This window comes from Papio anubis, chromosome 10 (genome assembly GCF_008728515.1).
Source record: "Papio anubis isolate 15944 chromosome 10, Panubis1.0, whole genome shotgun sequence".
Lineage (NCBI taxonomy): Eukaryota > Metazoa > Chordata > Mammalia > Primates > Cercopithecidae > Papio > Papio anubis.
In genome coordinates this window covers 100,086,663-100,099,091 of record NC_044985.1, presented here as the reverse complement: position 1 = coordinate 100,099,091, position 12,429 = coordinate 100,086,663, and the positions used below count along the sequence as shown (strand labels likewise).

The 12,429-nt window shown below is 44.2% G+C and overlaps 1 protein-coding gene across 1 annotated transcript in view; it reads left to right on the top strand.

Annotated features, from left to right (window-relative positions):
- The window catches only part of MARCHF4 (membrane associated ring-CH-type finger 4), a 111,749-nt gene that overhangs the window by 62,411 nt on the left and 36,909 nt on the right, over positions 1–12,429 (top strand). The window lies entirely within an intron of this gene.

Below are 12,429 nucleotides of genomic sequence, written 5' to 3'. Positions count from 1 at the left end.
CTTGTAATTTGTTGTAAAAAAGGAAACTGTCTGGATGTGCTCCACCGAGAAACCATGCTCTTCCTTTCTAAATAAAACAACACTGATGGACTCCCTCAGCCAGCGGCTGGGCCCCTGTAAGTCCCTGCGGGGATGCTTCCTTCAGGTTTCCCAGGTGGAACTCAGAGGCACACCTGTGAGGGCCACCTAACATGCTGGCCTGGGAGCTCCTTCTAGGTGGTTCCCCGGGGCCACTGTGGGACTCACCTACCAGGGAGGGAGGAGAGAGGAAGTCGTGCTGCTCCCAGGGTGAGGCCTGGAGCACAGTGGCAGTCTGTTGTGCTTTACTGGGAGCACAAAGGGGATGTGTGTGTGTGTGTGTGTGTGTGTGTGTGTGTGTGTGTGTCAGAGAGAGAGAGAGAGAGAGAAAACAGGAAGTAGGCAAAAACAGGCAAAATGTGTTATGAGATGTGTGTACAGTCGGTGAACACAGTATACTTGTGAATGAATTGAGAGACACTAGAAAAAACAGTACAGTAGGAAAGAAAAAAAAGAGGGATTTTAACACCCAAAGTCCTGGTTTTTAATTCCCAGGTCTGTTACATAGTCTCTGTATGAGACTGGACAAGTGACCTCATTTCTACCCTCAGTTCACTTATCTATAAAATGGGGATAATAACACCCATCCCTCAACACTGCTGCAGGATTAAATGAGATAATGTTTCTTGATGCTCACATATACTAAGCAGTTAGTAATGTACCCTTGCTATTATATGGCAGGACACCTTCACTCTGATGATGTTTAGAAATATTCAATATAAGATAAAACTGACAGAGATCAAAACCCCCCTCAGTTAAATGTATAGTTTATTAAAATCTGGCAGAAGATTACAACTTCTTGAAAAAATTCAGATCTGCAAACTTTGATCTAGAAAAAAATAGATTTGGAAAGATTATAAAGCCACACAATAAAGTCTTCATTGACAGAACTATAATTAGTAAATTTTGATACGGATCCAAAACTGATCAACTTATCAAAAAGTAAAATGGGTTAATGCCCATTTTACTTATAAAATGATTTATCCCAAGGAAAAGTTTCAATAACATTAAATTAGAAATGGGAAAAAATGGAAACAATTTAACTGCTCTATATTTTAAAAGATTGATCAAAAATTAAATTGGCTAAAGAGAATTCTCTTCGGAGAATAGATTGTCAATGAGAGTTTATCAATGCAGATATAATTTCAATTAAAACTTTTCATGTATAAATACAGAATCAAAATGTCCTTGGAGTTGAAATGGTGAACTCAGACAATCTCTACAATGATGATAATTATGGTAATGATGATGATAATAATGATAATGACAACTATTACAAAAAAATATTTTGGTGCAGGAGGGGTGGGGTGTGGTTAGGTAATGTGTTGGGATGTCCTGGCGAGAACAGAGAATGTTTAGATTAGATACATGGGATGCCAAGGCTAGATGTGTATGGTCCTTCTGCCTCTTTATGTTTGAGGATTTATGTGATGTCATTCCTCCAACGGGCTGAGTACAGGGAGATGGTTGGCAAGGACAATCAGCCCTTGATTTCTTTCATATGACCAGGATGATGCAAGTTGCTCCATCTCCACATGGGCCTATGATAACACCAGTCGGATTAGTGGAAGGTCAAAATCTCACAGATTCAGTGCTCTTGGTCATAGAGTCTGAGTTTGTAGGTGTGAATGGGTGCTGGCTTGGCTCAGGCAGTGAGGGCCTGCCCACCCATTCTGCTACTTTTCTTGTGAGTCTTTTGGCAGCTCCTTAGCACCCCAGGCTGGCTCTTTTGTCCCATGTTCTCTTCTTCTCCTCCTCTCTACCATTCTTCTTGCCTCTGGCATTTTTGTCTTAGCATTAGAGCCAGACAAAGAAATGTGATACTTAAGGTGAATAGGAATAAGGATTTATCCCAGAAGACAGAGGTGGGACAGGTGATGGAGGAAATTGCTGCGAAAGAGCATTCAAACCATAGACCAAGACCACATGAACATTCAGACAGACCTGGTACACTTGAACCTTGAACACTATAACCTTGAACTTATACCTGCCTATCTCCTTTCCTGGCTCCACATGCATACCGGACTCACCAGTACAGGCACACATCACCAGATATCCTGATTCTCTTCATATCTTTAATAATGCCTCTTTGCCACGCCTTACACATAGTCCTGCCCTCCTGCAGCTTGTAATCTAATATTTATTCATTTCTCCAGCAAGCATTTGTTGATTGGAACAATGTTTTTTTAATGCAATGGGTACCCTTGTGAGGTAGTAAGCTCCCTGTCACTGACAGGCTAGTGAATGATTAGGAACAGGACGCATGGGATGCTTGCATGCTGAATTGAATGACTTCCATGCAGTGTATGAAGGTTTTCTTTTCTTTTTTTTTTTGAGACAAGTGTCACTCTGTTGCCCAGACTGGAGTACAATGGCGTGATCTCAGCTCACTGAAACCTCTACCTCCTGGGTTCAAGCGATTCTCCTGCCTCAGCCTCCTGAGTAGCTGGGACTACAAGCACGTGCCACCATGCCTGGGTCATTTTTGTATTTTCAGTAGAGATGGGGGTTCTCCATGTTGGCCAGGCTGGTCTCGAACTCTGGACCTCAGGTGATCCACCCACCTCAGCCTCCCTATGAATGTTTCCCTATGAATGCCCTAGGGTCTCAGACAGACTTGACTGATGGAGATTTATAGAGCAAAAACAAAAATGGAATAAAAACAAAAATACATTATGTTGGCCTTATAACATATGCATTTCAGGAATGATGAGTCTCCTATTTGGATGAGAGTGCAAGGAGAATTAGGACAAGAAGTGAAGAGGTGATCAACCTTAAGAGAAATTTTGGCCTGAGAGAAACCATTCTATTTGTCCTCAGTCATTACAAACAGCTTCTCTTTCCTCTACTGAGGGATCTAGGTGTCAGTTTTGCAAGTCTGGCACCTTGATTTAATGGCCCTTTGCCCCTGGGTATTCATATTCTGTCAAGTCATAATTCAAGCCAAGAAAACTAATGAGAAATCAAGCTAGAGACCAGAAAGATGATTTATAGCTACAACTGAAGATGCTCTTTTTCAATACCTATAGTACTTATGTCCCCATGTCAAGGAAAGTCATTCTAGAATCTATATGTATATATGAGAAGCCAAGTAAAAGCTAAGATGCATAAGAAAGTGAATCAGAAGCTTTTTATAAATGATGCAGTGAGCAATAGAAATCTACCTTTTTCTGCTCTAGGTAGCAAATCTTTCCAGTACCCTGAGTACCCCCATGACCATATGTCTTACCCTCTGTAGTGCTACAGATGTACAATCCTAAATTTCTCTTTCCAAGTTCCCTGTTTCGGGGTCCTGGGGTGGGTAGGAGGTTTCCAGTAGCGGGTGGTGCCATTTCCAGGTGACCTCTTGACCTGCCCATGAAGTGTGCTACTCCCTTCCTTTACAAAGAACTCCTGCTTCTATGCCTTTGGCCTACCTCACTTTAAAGCAATTCCTGGAATCTGGTGTTGCTTTTCATCTACAGAACCTTTGTACAATTTATAAAATCTTTAAAAATCAAAACCAGACTAGTAGAGATGATTTATCCAACATCCCATATAACCGATGAGAAAAACAGCAGCTCACTTGGCAAGAGGGACAGACTTGCTCACTTGGCAGGTGGAGGGGACAGACTGAAAGCCAGGAACTTACCTAACCTTTCTCAGAGCTTGTTCTTCATCCTTTACACCATCAGAGATGCACCCACTTTGGGCATCGGCGCTCTCTGCAACACTAACATTGGCTTCCATAACTGCACTCCCAGTCGAGTGGCCCAGCCATACTTCATTTCAGGACCTTGGACAGCAGGGAAAAAGTCAGCTCTGTCTCCAACAACCTCCTGACCTATTACAGAGTCAGAAAGTGTGAGAAAATTTATCCCTTGAAGAGGTGAGCTGATTTGTGCAGTCAATTATCTCTTTAAATGACCATCCTGCCCATTTCCCAAGCACTGATGGTCCAGTTAAGAAAGATTAAGCACAGGAGCCTGGGCACCCACGCATGATCTGAGGACCAGGTGTGCAGGGGAATGAGCTGTTTTCGATAGTGGGAGGCCTGTTCTGCCTTTTAAGGACATGAACCAATGTCATCTTCCTCAAGCTCTTTTTTTCCAAAGGCCAAGGACTTCTGAGTGCTTTTTCTAGGAGATGAAGTTCTTGCCATTTCAGAGAGAACGCTGTGCATTGTTCACTTCTTTTCTTCCCTTTTTTTTTTTGACACAGAGTCCCACTCTATCACCCAGGCTGGAGTGCAGTGGCCGGATCTCAGCTCACTGCAAGCTCCGCCTCCCGGGTTTACGCCATTCTCCTGCCTCAGCCTCCTGAGTAGCTGGGACTACAGGCGCCCGCCACCACGCCCGGCTAGTTTTTTGTATTTTTTTAGTAGAGACGGGGTTTCACCGTGTTAGCCAGGATGGTCTCGATCTCCTGACCTCGTGATCTGCCCGTCTCGGCCTCCCAAAGTGCTGGGATTACAGGCTTGAGCCACCGCGCCCGGCCTTCTTCCCTATTTTCATTCCTGTGTTCTGAGCTTAAACCAGGATGTTTTATGCCTCAATGAAGAAACAGGAAGTATGAATGGAGAAAGGAGCTGTGAGAGAAGAAATGGAATTGAGGTGTGATTTTGGGGGGGATTACAACTTAGGATCCTTTATATTTGTATACATATATCTTTATAAATTACAAAATGCCTTTTTTTTTTTTTTTTTTTTGATACGGAGTCTCACCCTGTCACCCAGGCTGGAGTGCAGTGGTGCTATCTCAGCTCACTGCAACCTCCACCTCTCAGGTTCAAGTGATTCTCCTGCTGCAGCCTCTCAAGTAGCTGGGATTACAGGCGCCCACCACCACACCCAGTTAATTTTTGTATTTTTAGTGGAGACGGGGTTTCACCAAGTTGGCCAGGCTGGTCTCGAACTCCTGACCTCAAGTGATCTGACCACCTCGGCCTCTCAAAGTGTTGGGATTACAGGCATGAGCCACCACACTTGGCCTAAAATTCCATTTTCAATGGTCCTTTACAATGTATTGCTCACCTTCCTTACTGAGTTTGTGATGAACTTTCAATAAAAACTTGAAAATAAATATCAAAATGCACAATAAAAACAAAACTGCTTAGTTGTTCTAAGTGATGGTTTATTGCTGTGAGTTTTGAAGTATTAATGAAGTAGACTTTACTGCAAATTCTGAATTTTTATCAAGCTTCTGTTTCACAAAATAGTCTCCTGAAAGCAATGATTTTGCTTGCAGTTTTTTGTTGTTCTGCTTTGCTTTTTGCCAACAGATTTATTATACTCCTAGGTCGACAGAACTTGGGTGGGTCAATGACTGGTCCCACTTCTCTATGTCACTTCACTAGAAGGAATCGCGAAAACATCTTTATTAAGACTCTGCACTATTCTAAGCTCTTTACATCTCATTATTCTTTCCAAAAGCCTTATTAGATCAGTAATACTATTGCCCTCATTTTAATAATGAGAAAACTAAGGCACCAAGAGGTTAAGTAATTTGTCCAACATTCTCCAAAAACCACATACATCATTGTACATTTATGCTAAAGAGCCACATTGTCTTGTTTTTCATAGTCACATCTATTGACCTTCACGTGTCATTCTTTTCCATATTTGTGTTCCAGAAATTGCCATGACAGAAAGGACATATTCATTGCCATGAGAACAAGTTTTCCCTAAGCATAGTTAGATTAATTTATTTGAGTGAAATAAATTCACATTGCTCTGAAACAACAGTACAGGAATGCTGTGCCATTGCTTCAAACCATACAAATGAACAAATGGCATGCACACACAGTACACTGGGAAGCTGGGCTTATGTTTGGAGAGCTCTCTGAAGTTGAAGATTGACAACACAAGTGATGGTAACTATGTGGTGCTTCTCTCATGGAAGTTGGAGAAGCACAGAGATGAGAAGATTCACAGGTTCCATGATCCTGTGCTGATCGCCCAAGTGTGAGAAGGTCCTTCACCTAGGCTGGAGTCCAGCCCTGGAATTGGAACTGTGGTGCTGCAGCCAGGAAGGCCCCTGAGCATGGGAGGTTCTTGCCGCCATGCACCTGTTTGAGTCCTTTACCTTGGAGCTTCTCTCACCTGCTTTGGGGGAGCAGACCAACTCTTCCCTGTACCTCCTGCCATGATGCTTTCACAGCCAATTAAAATTCTATCCCATTCTCATCAAGGAAGCTGGCAGCCTTGGGTCTTCCCAGCAGGATGGGCTGGCTGCAATTAATGTCCCTTCTGGAGCCCGATTAGCGAAGGAGAGGCCGGGATACTTATCCTATCCCCAAAGCCACATTTAAATTAGGAAATGGGGGTTTCCCATCTTATTGCCTCTATTAAGAATCATCAGTTAATGCAAAAGTGTTGACTCCTTTCTATTTCATTTGTGGTAGTGGACCCAGATTAGAAAGCCAAGAGGTCATTTCACAACTGAATGCTCCCGGGAACAAAGGGAGGAGATACTCTTTGACTCCTTTAGTCTCCGAATTCCAGCCCATTGGAACGAATGGAGGGCACACTTGATTAGGCACAGGCTAGGAGTTGGGGATTCAACAGAAGCCACGGGAATAATGTTTATTATTATTATTATTATTATTATTATTATTATTATCTTTGAGCTTTGAATGTAGAACGTAGTGCATAAGAATGATGCATTTAAGGGCCAGGCATGGTGGCTCACTCCTGTAATCCCAATACTTTGGGAGGTCAAGGTAGATGGATTGCTTGAGCCCAGGACTTAAGGACCAGCCTCAGCAACATAATGAAACCCTTCTCTATAAAATATACAAAAAATTTAGCTGTGTGTGGTGGTGCACATCTGTAGTTCCAGCTACCTGGGAGGCTGAGGTGGTAGGATCACTTGAGTCTGGGAGGTCAAGGCTGCAGTGAGTTGTGATCATGCCACTGCACTCTAACCTGTATGACAGAGTAAGTCCATCTCAAGATATATATAATATATATTATATATTATATATATTTGAGTTTTTCCTAAATGCATATATATACACATTTGAATTTTTTCTTAAATGCATATATTTATATATTCTACTGGATGTATCCAGCATATATTCTACTGGATGATAAGAGACATCAGGCAGAGGACAGTCAACCCATGCTGAATCAGACAGTGTCTAGCCAATGCATTAGTGAGTTCAGCCAAGATCAACCAAGTCAGATCAGTGGAACCACTCAGCCAACTTGTTGACTTGTGAAAAGTAATAAGTAGTTGTTATTTTAAGACGCTAATTTTGGAATGCATATGCAGAAGTGAAGTCAGCAGTTGGTGTTAACTGATACAGCTAGTAAATGACAGAGCCAGAAGTCGTCTGATGTGAAAGCCTGTGTGTTGTTCATTCACCATGAAAAGATAGGAAAAGGCTGAAATTGCAGCAGGGAAAATACAGATTAGATTAAGATATGTTTTTAACCACAGAGTCTTTTAGTCACATAAGAGTCTTACTGGGGAAGAGTGTGGGGTTCCCTCATCCAGGTATCTTACAGAAGGCAGTGGTGGGCAGTTATCTGACTGACAGGTTTTTAATGTGGGACCTTTCAGCCTAGGTGTCTCTGCCCTAAAGTTTGCCATCTCAGAGACTGACTATGCTGAGACGCTTGACAAGAATACTCCAAGTTATTCCTGTCATCCGTCAGTTCCAAGGAGAAGGCAAAGCACCCAAGCTAAGATTCTGCAGCCTCCAGCTGGCAAGGCACCCCCTGGTTCTCTTTCATGGCTGAGACACCCCTCCAAGATTGCCACAGTTGCACTGCTGCTCATTTCTGACTTAGCTCTTCCCCAGTCCTGCAGCCACATCCCACTCCTTCCCTACAGTGTGAAGAAAGGTAGAAAATAGAAAACAAACAAAAAAAAAGCAACAACAACAAAAAAACCCGACGGTCTACGTCTTCTGAGCCTTTCTTTTCAGGGTCACAGTGGTGGTACTGTTGACAGTTGCCCATGAGAATGAGGAGAAAGGACAAGACCTTGAACATGAGGCAATAGCAGCAGATAGTGACATGCTCAGATGATACAGATGGAAATTTGTGTCATCCTCCTGAAGGCCAATTTGGCAGTATATATTAACAGCCTTAAAAATGTCCTTTGAATTAGTAATTCCACTCCAGGACTGTCTTCTCAGGAAACTCATGGACAGGACCTGTGAAATCATGGATCACCATGAGAATTTTTTTGTGACATAGTGTGAATGGAAAAATACAAGTTAAAAACAGGCTGTACGTTATGTTCCTGATTTAGGGGGAATTATATGTGTGGGAAGGGGCTGTAGTTATGAGGAACATTTTGATTTATAATAAATCTATACATTTTTAAAGATATTTTAAGATGGGAATCATGTTTCCTTCCCAGCCTCTAGGCATGTACATCCATGGCTATCTTGAATGTAGCAGGAAAACATACCTTAAATACATAACAGAGGCTGGGCATAGTGGCTCACGCCTGTAATCCCAGCACTCTGGGAGGTCAAAGCAGGTGAATCTCTTGAGCCCAGGAGTTCGAGACCAGCCTGGGAAACATGCTGAAACCCCATTTCTACAAAAAATGCAAAAATTAGCTAAGCATGGTGGCGCACACCTGTAGTCCCAGCTACCCGGGAGGCTGAGGTGGGAGAATCACTTGAGCCTGAGAGGTCAAGGCTGCCGTGAGCCATACTGTGCCATTGTACTCTCCAGTCTGGACAACAGAGCCAGACCCTGTTAAAAACAAAACAAAACAAAAAAACCTAAAAGACTGGCAAAAAGTAGTCTAGAAAATAAAGTGGTTGAAATGATCAATGACATGAGAATAGAATTTAAAAATAGAACTTTTCGGGGTGGACGGATGATGGCTGAGCAGAAGATGAATGAAGATTAAATAATTGTGAAGCATAAGAGGATGGGGAACATGAGCTTGGGTCACCAAATCCCAGAAAATAACTGAGAACAGCAGGTCTTGATTGCTTGCTTAACTATCTAATCATCTGAAATAAAAAAGGTAATATGTTATATACCAGCTACTAATTAAGTGAAATGCAGGCCTGAAAAGCATGGCAAAAGCTGAGAATCCATCTGGATTTGAGAGAGTGTGTCCTCGCTTGTGAATGGCTCTTGGGCAGGTGCCCTCTTGAGTTCTCAACACCAGGGCTAAGAGTCAGTGCTCAACCAATACTGCTGAATAGCTCCTAAGAGAAGACCATGGGGGAGGGCGTGGTGGCTCACTGTGGGAGGCCAAAGCAAGCGGATCATCTGAGGTGGGGAGTTCAAGATCAACCTGACCAACATGGAGAAACCCGTCTCTACTAAAAATACAAAAAAAAAGTAGGCAGGCGTGGTAGTGCATGCCTGTAATCCCAGCTACTTGGGAGGCTGAGGCAAAAGAATTGCTTGAACCCAGGGGAGGCGGAGGTTGCAACGAGCTGAGATTGTGCCACTGCACTCCAGTCTGGGCAACAAGAGGGAAATGCCATCTCAAAACACACACACACACACACACCACCACCACCACAACAACAACAACAAAGAAGAAGACCATGGGCTATGGCCACTCTCCTTTGGATGGAAACAGTGCTGGTCCATAAATATCCCCCTGATCCCTGAGTGCAGAGGTGTGGGCTGTTCTATGAGCTTTGGCCCTGTCTCATGTTGATTTTCATATACGGATCAGAATGGGAAAACTGGAAGGCACTGGTGAGCAAGGAAGACCCCAGGGCTCCCTTCCATCTGCCAAGACTGGAGGTAGGCAGTCTGACCAGAGGCTGGGGGAGGGGAGGAGGACGTTTGATGACCAGGCCCTTCCCAGCTCTAGAAGTAAGGGATGTAGAATTCTTTGAAACAGAAAATAAAATTGCCAAGATGACAGAAGCTACAGCCACTTGGAGCAGCTTAGCAGAAGCTCGGAGTCAACAGACCGAAGTCTATTCACACGCCATAGTAATTCAGATTCTACTTAGTGTGCTTATTCCTGACAGGGAACTGGAGCCAAGATTTCAGGAATAGTACGTTTCCTTGAGAGGTGTGAAAAGAACTGGGCCAGGTTTTCAGCAGACTCTGGCACGGCTATCACCTGGTGAGAACGACGAGGCATCAATCTCGCAGGGGCGCAGGACCCACCCTTTGGCACTCTGAGCCCAGAGCAGGGTTTGGTCTTGAATTTTTTCCTAGTTCAGTGCTGCCCCATTGCGCCACCCTCACGAAGGCCAGTGCCCTCTCTGGGTGGCAGGTTTTTCAGTTTAAATTGAGTATAATGATGAAGCTGATAATGAAGAAGAAATACAAGTCCCATATAGAGAAAGAATTGAAAAACAATTTAAATGTTTACTGTAATGTCTTTATAAAGTGGGTAGAGAAAATGATAGGACAGAGATTTCTTTTTCTTTCTCCTGTTCCGTTTTCCTTGCTAAGCTCTTAAGATGCAGATCATTTTACCCTTTGGGCCCTGCTTTCACTTTCTGTAGGCAAAACAAAACCCCCAGTTCCTCCTGGAAACACACACAAGCTCAGAGCCCTACCTGAAAGCCGGGAGGTAAAGAGAGGAGATGGCTGTAAACATTCACAACTTAATACCTGTTTGTTTCTTCTGGTCACAGAAGGTAGAAACACACATGTGCAGGAAGAAGGCTTGGGGAGGGGTGAGTCCTTAGGAAGAGACATGGAGGCAGGCAGGTGCAGGAAGGGCTGGGGTATCTGATTTTTTTTTTTTTTTTTTTTGAGACAGAGTCTCACTCTGTTGCCCAAGCTGGAGTGCAGTGGTGCAATCTCGGCTCACTGCAACCTCTGCCTCCCGGTGCAAGTGATTCTCCTGCCTCAGCCTCCCAAGTAGCTGGGACTACAGGCACATGCCACCAGGCTTGAGTAATTTTTTTGTATTTTTATTTTTATTTATTTATTTTTGTTTGTTTGTTTGTTTGTTTATTGAGATGGAGTCTCACTCTGTTGCCCAGGCTGCAGTGCAGTGGCACAATCTTGGCTCACTGCAACCTCCACCTCCCAGGTTCAAGCGATCCTCCTGCCTCACCCACCCAGTAGCTGGGATTACAGGCGTGGGCCACCATGCCAGGCTAATTTTTCTATTTTTAGTAGAGATAAAGTTTCGCCATGTTGGCCAAGCTGGTCTCGAACTTCTGACCGCATGATCCACCTGCCTTGGCCTCCCAAAGTGCTGGAATTACAGGCGTGAGCTACCACGCCTGGCCATGGGGTATCTGTTTTGCCCTTTCCTCCCCTTGACACAACCAGGCCGTTAGCCACACCTGGAGACTGCTGGCTTTCAGCAAAGTTATGACCCACACACATGATCTAGGCTTCCAGGCAACTGTGCACTCTCAGGTTTCAGACTGATGAACTTCATTTACAAGGCAGTAGAGTGAGGTGCCTGGGAAGGCCACACACGGAAGGCACCCCTTGTCCACAAGCCAAGAGAGCAGTGTCCTCTTCCTACCTCTTTTTGTTAGGATGTGAAGAGATGAAGGATAGATAGGTGAGTACCTGAGAGCCACCAATGACACCACAATAAACACTCCCTAGGTTTCAGACAGGGTCCTAAGAACATCTCACAGCCAGGTACAGTGGCTCATGCCTGTAATCCGAGCACGGCAACATGGCGAGACCCCATCTCTACAAAAAATAAACAGAATTACGGCATGGTGGTGCATGCCTGTAATCCCAGCAACTCAGGAGGCTGAGGTGGGAGGATCCCTTGAGCCCAGAAAGTTGAGGGCTGAAGTAACTTGAGATCACGCCACTACACTCCAGCCTGGGTGATAGGGCAAGACCCTATCTCAAAAACCAAACCAAAACAAAAAACAAACAAAAAAACCCCTCACCTTCTACTATCCCACTGAATCCTCATGAGCACCTGGGGAGGCAGGAAATATCTTTGGTCCCACTTTACCCCTGAGAAAACTCACTCCAGGTCAGCAAGGATTCAACACAGCCAGCTTGGGTCTGCCTGCCCCGCTAACCATGCTGCATCACCCCGTGCGTGTCGGGTGCTCAGGACAATACCGGCCTCTAGTACACGTTCAAAGGTGTGAGCTACCAAGAGAGGCTGCAACAATAGCAGAAGCACTAGCAAAGCGGTATAGCTGCAGATGGTGTGGATGGGGTTTGGAGTGGGTAAGTACCTTGCACAGCATCCCTCACCTAGCAAGTGGAAAAACTGGGATTTGAATCCAGCAGTCAATGCTTGCATACAGGGTTTGGCATCTGGTAAGTTTCAGCTATTGGTATTTATTTTTATCTTCGTATACATAAGAGTCTTAAAGTAATATAGGAGACAGAAGGTTTGCTGAGGTGTATCTGGTCCAGCGCTTCACAAAATGAGTCTCAGCCAAACTTACTTCAAGAGAAGAGAGGGTCTTCACGGAATCAA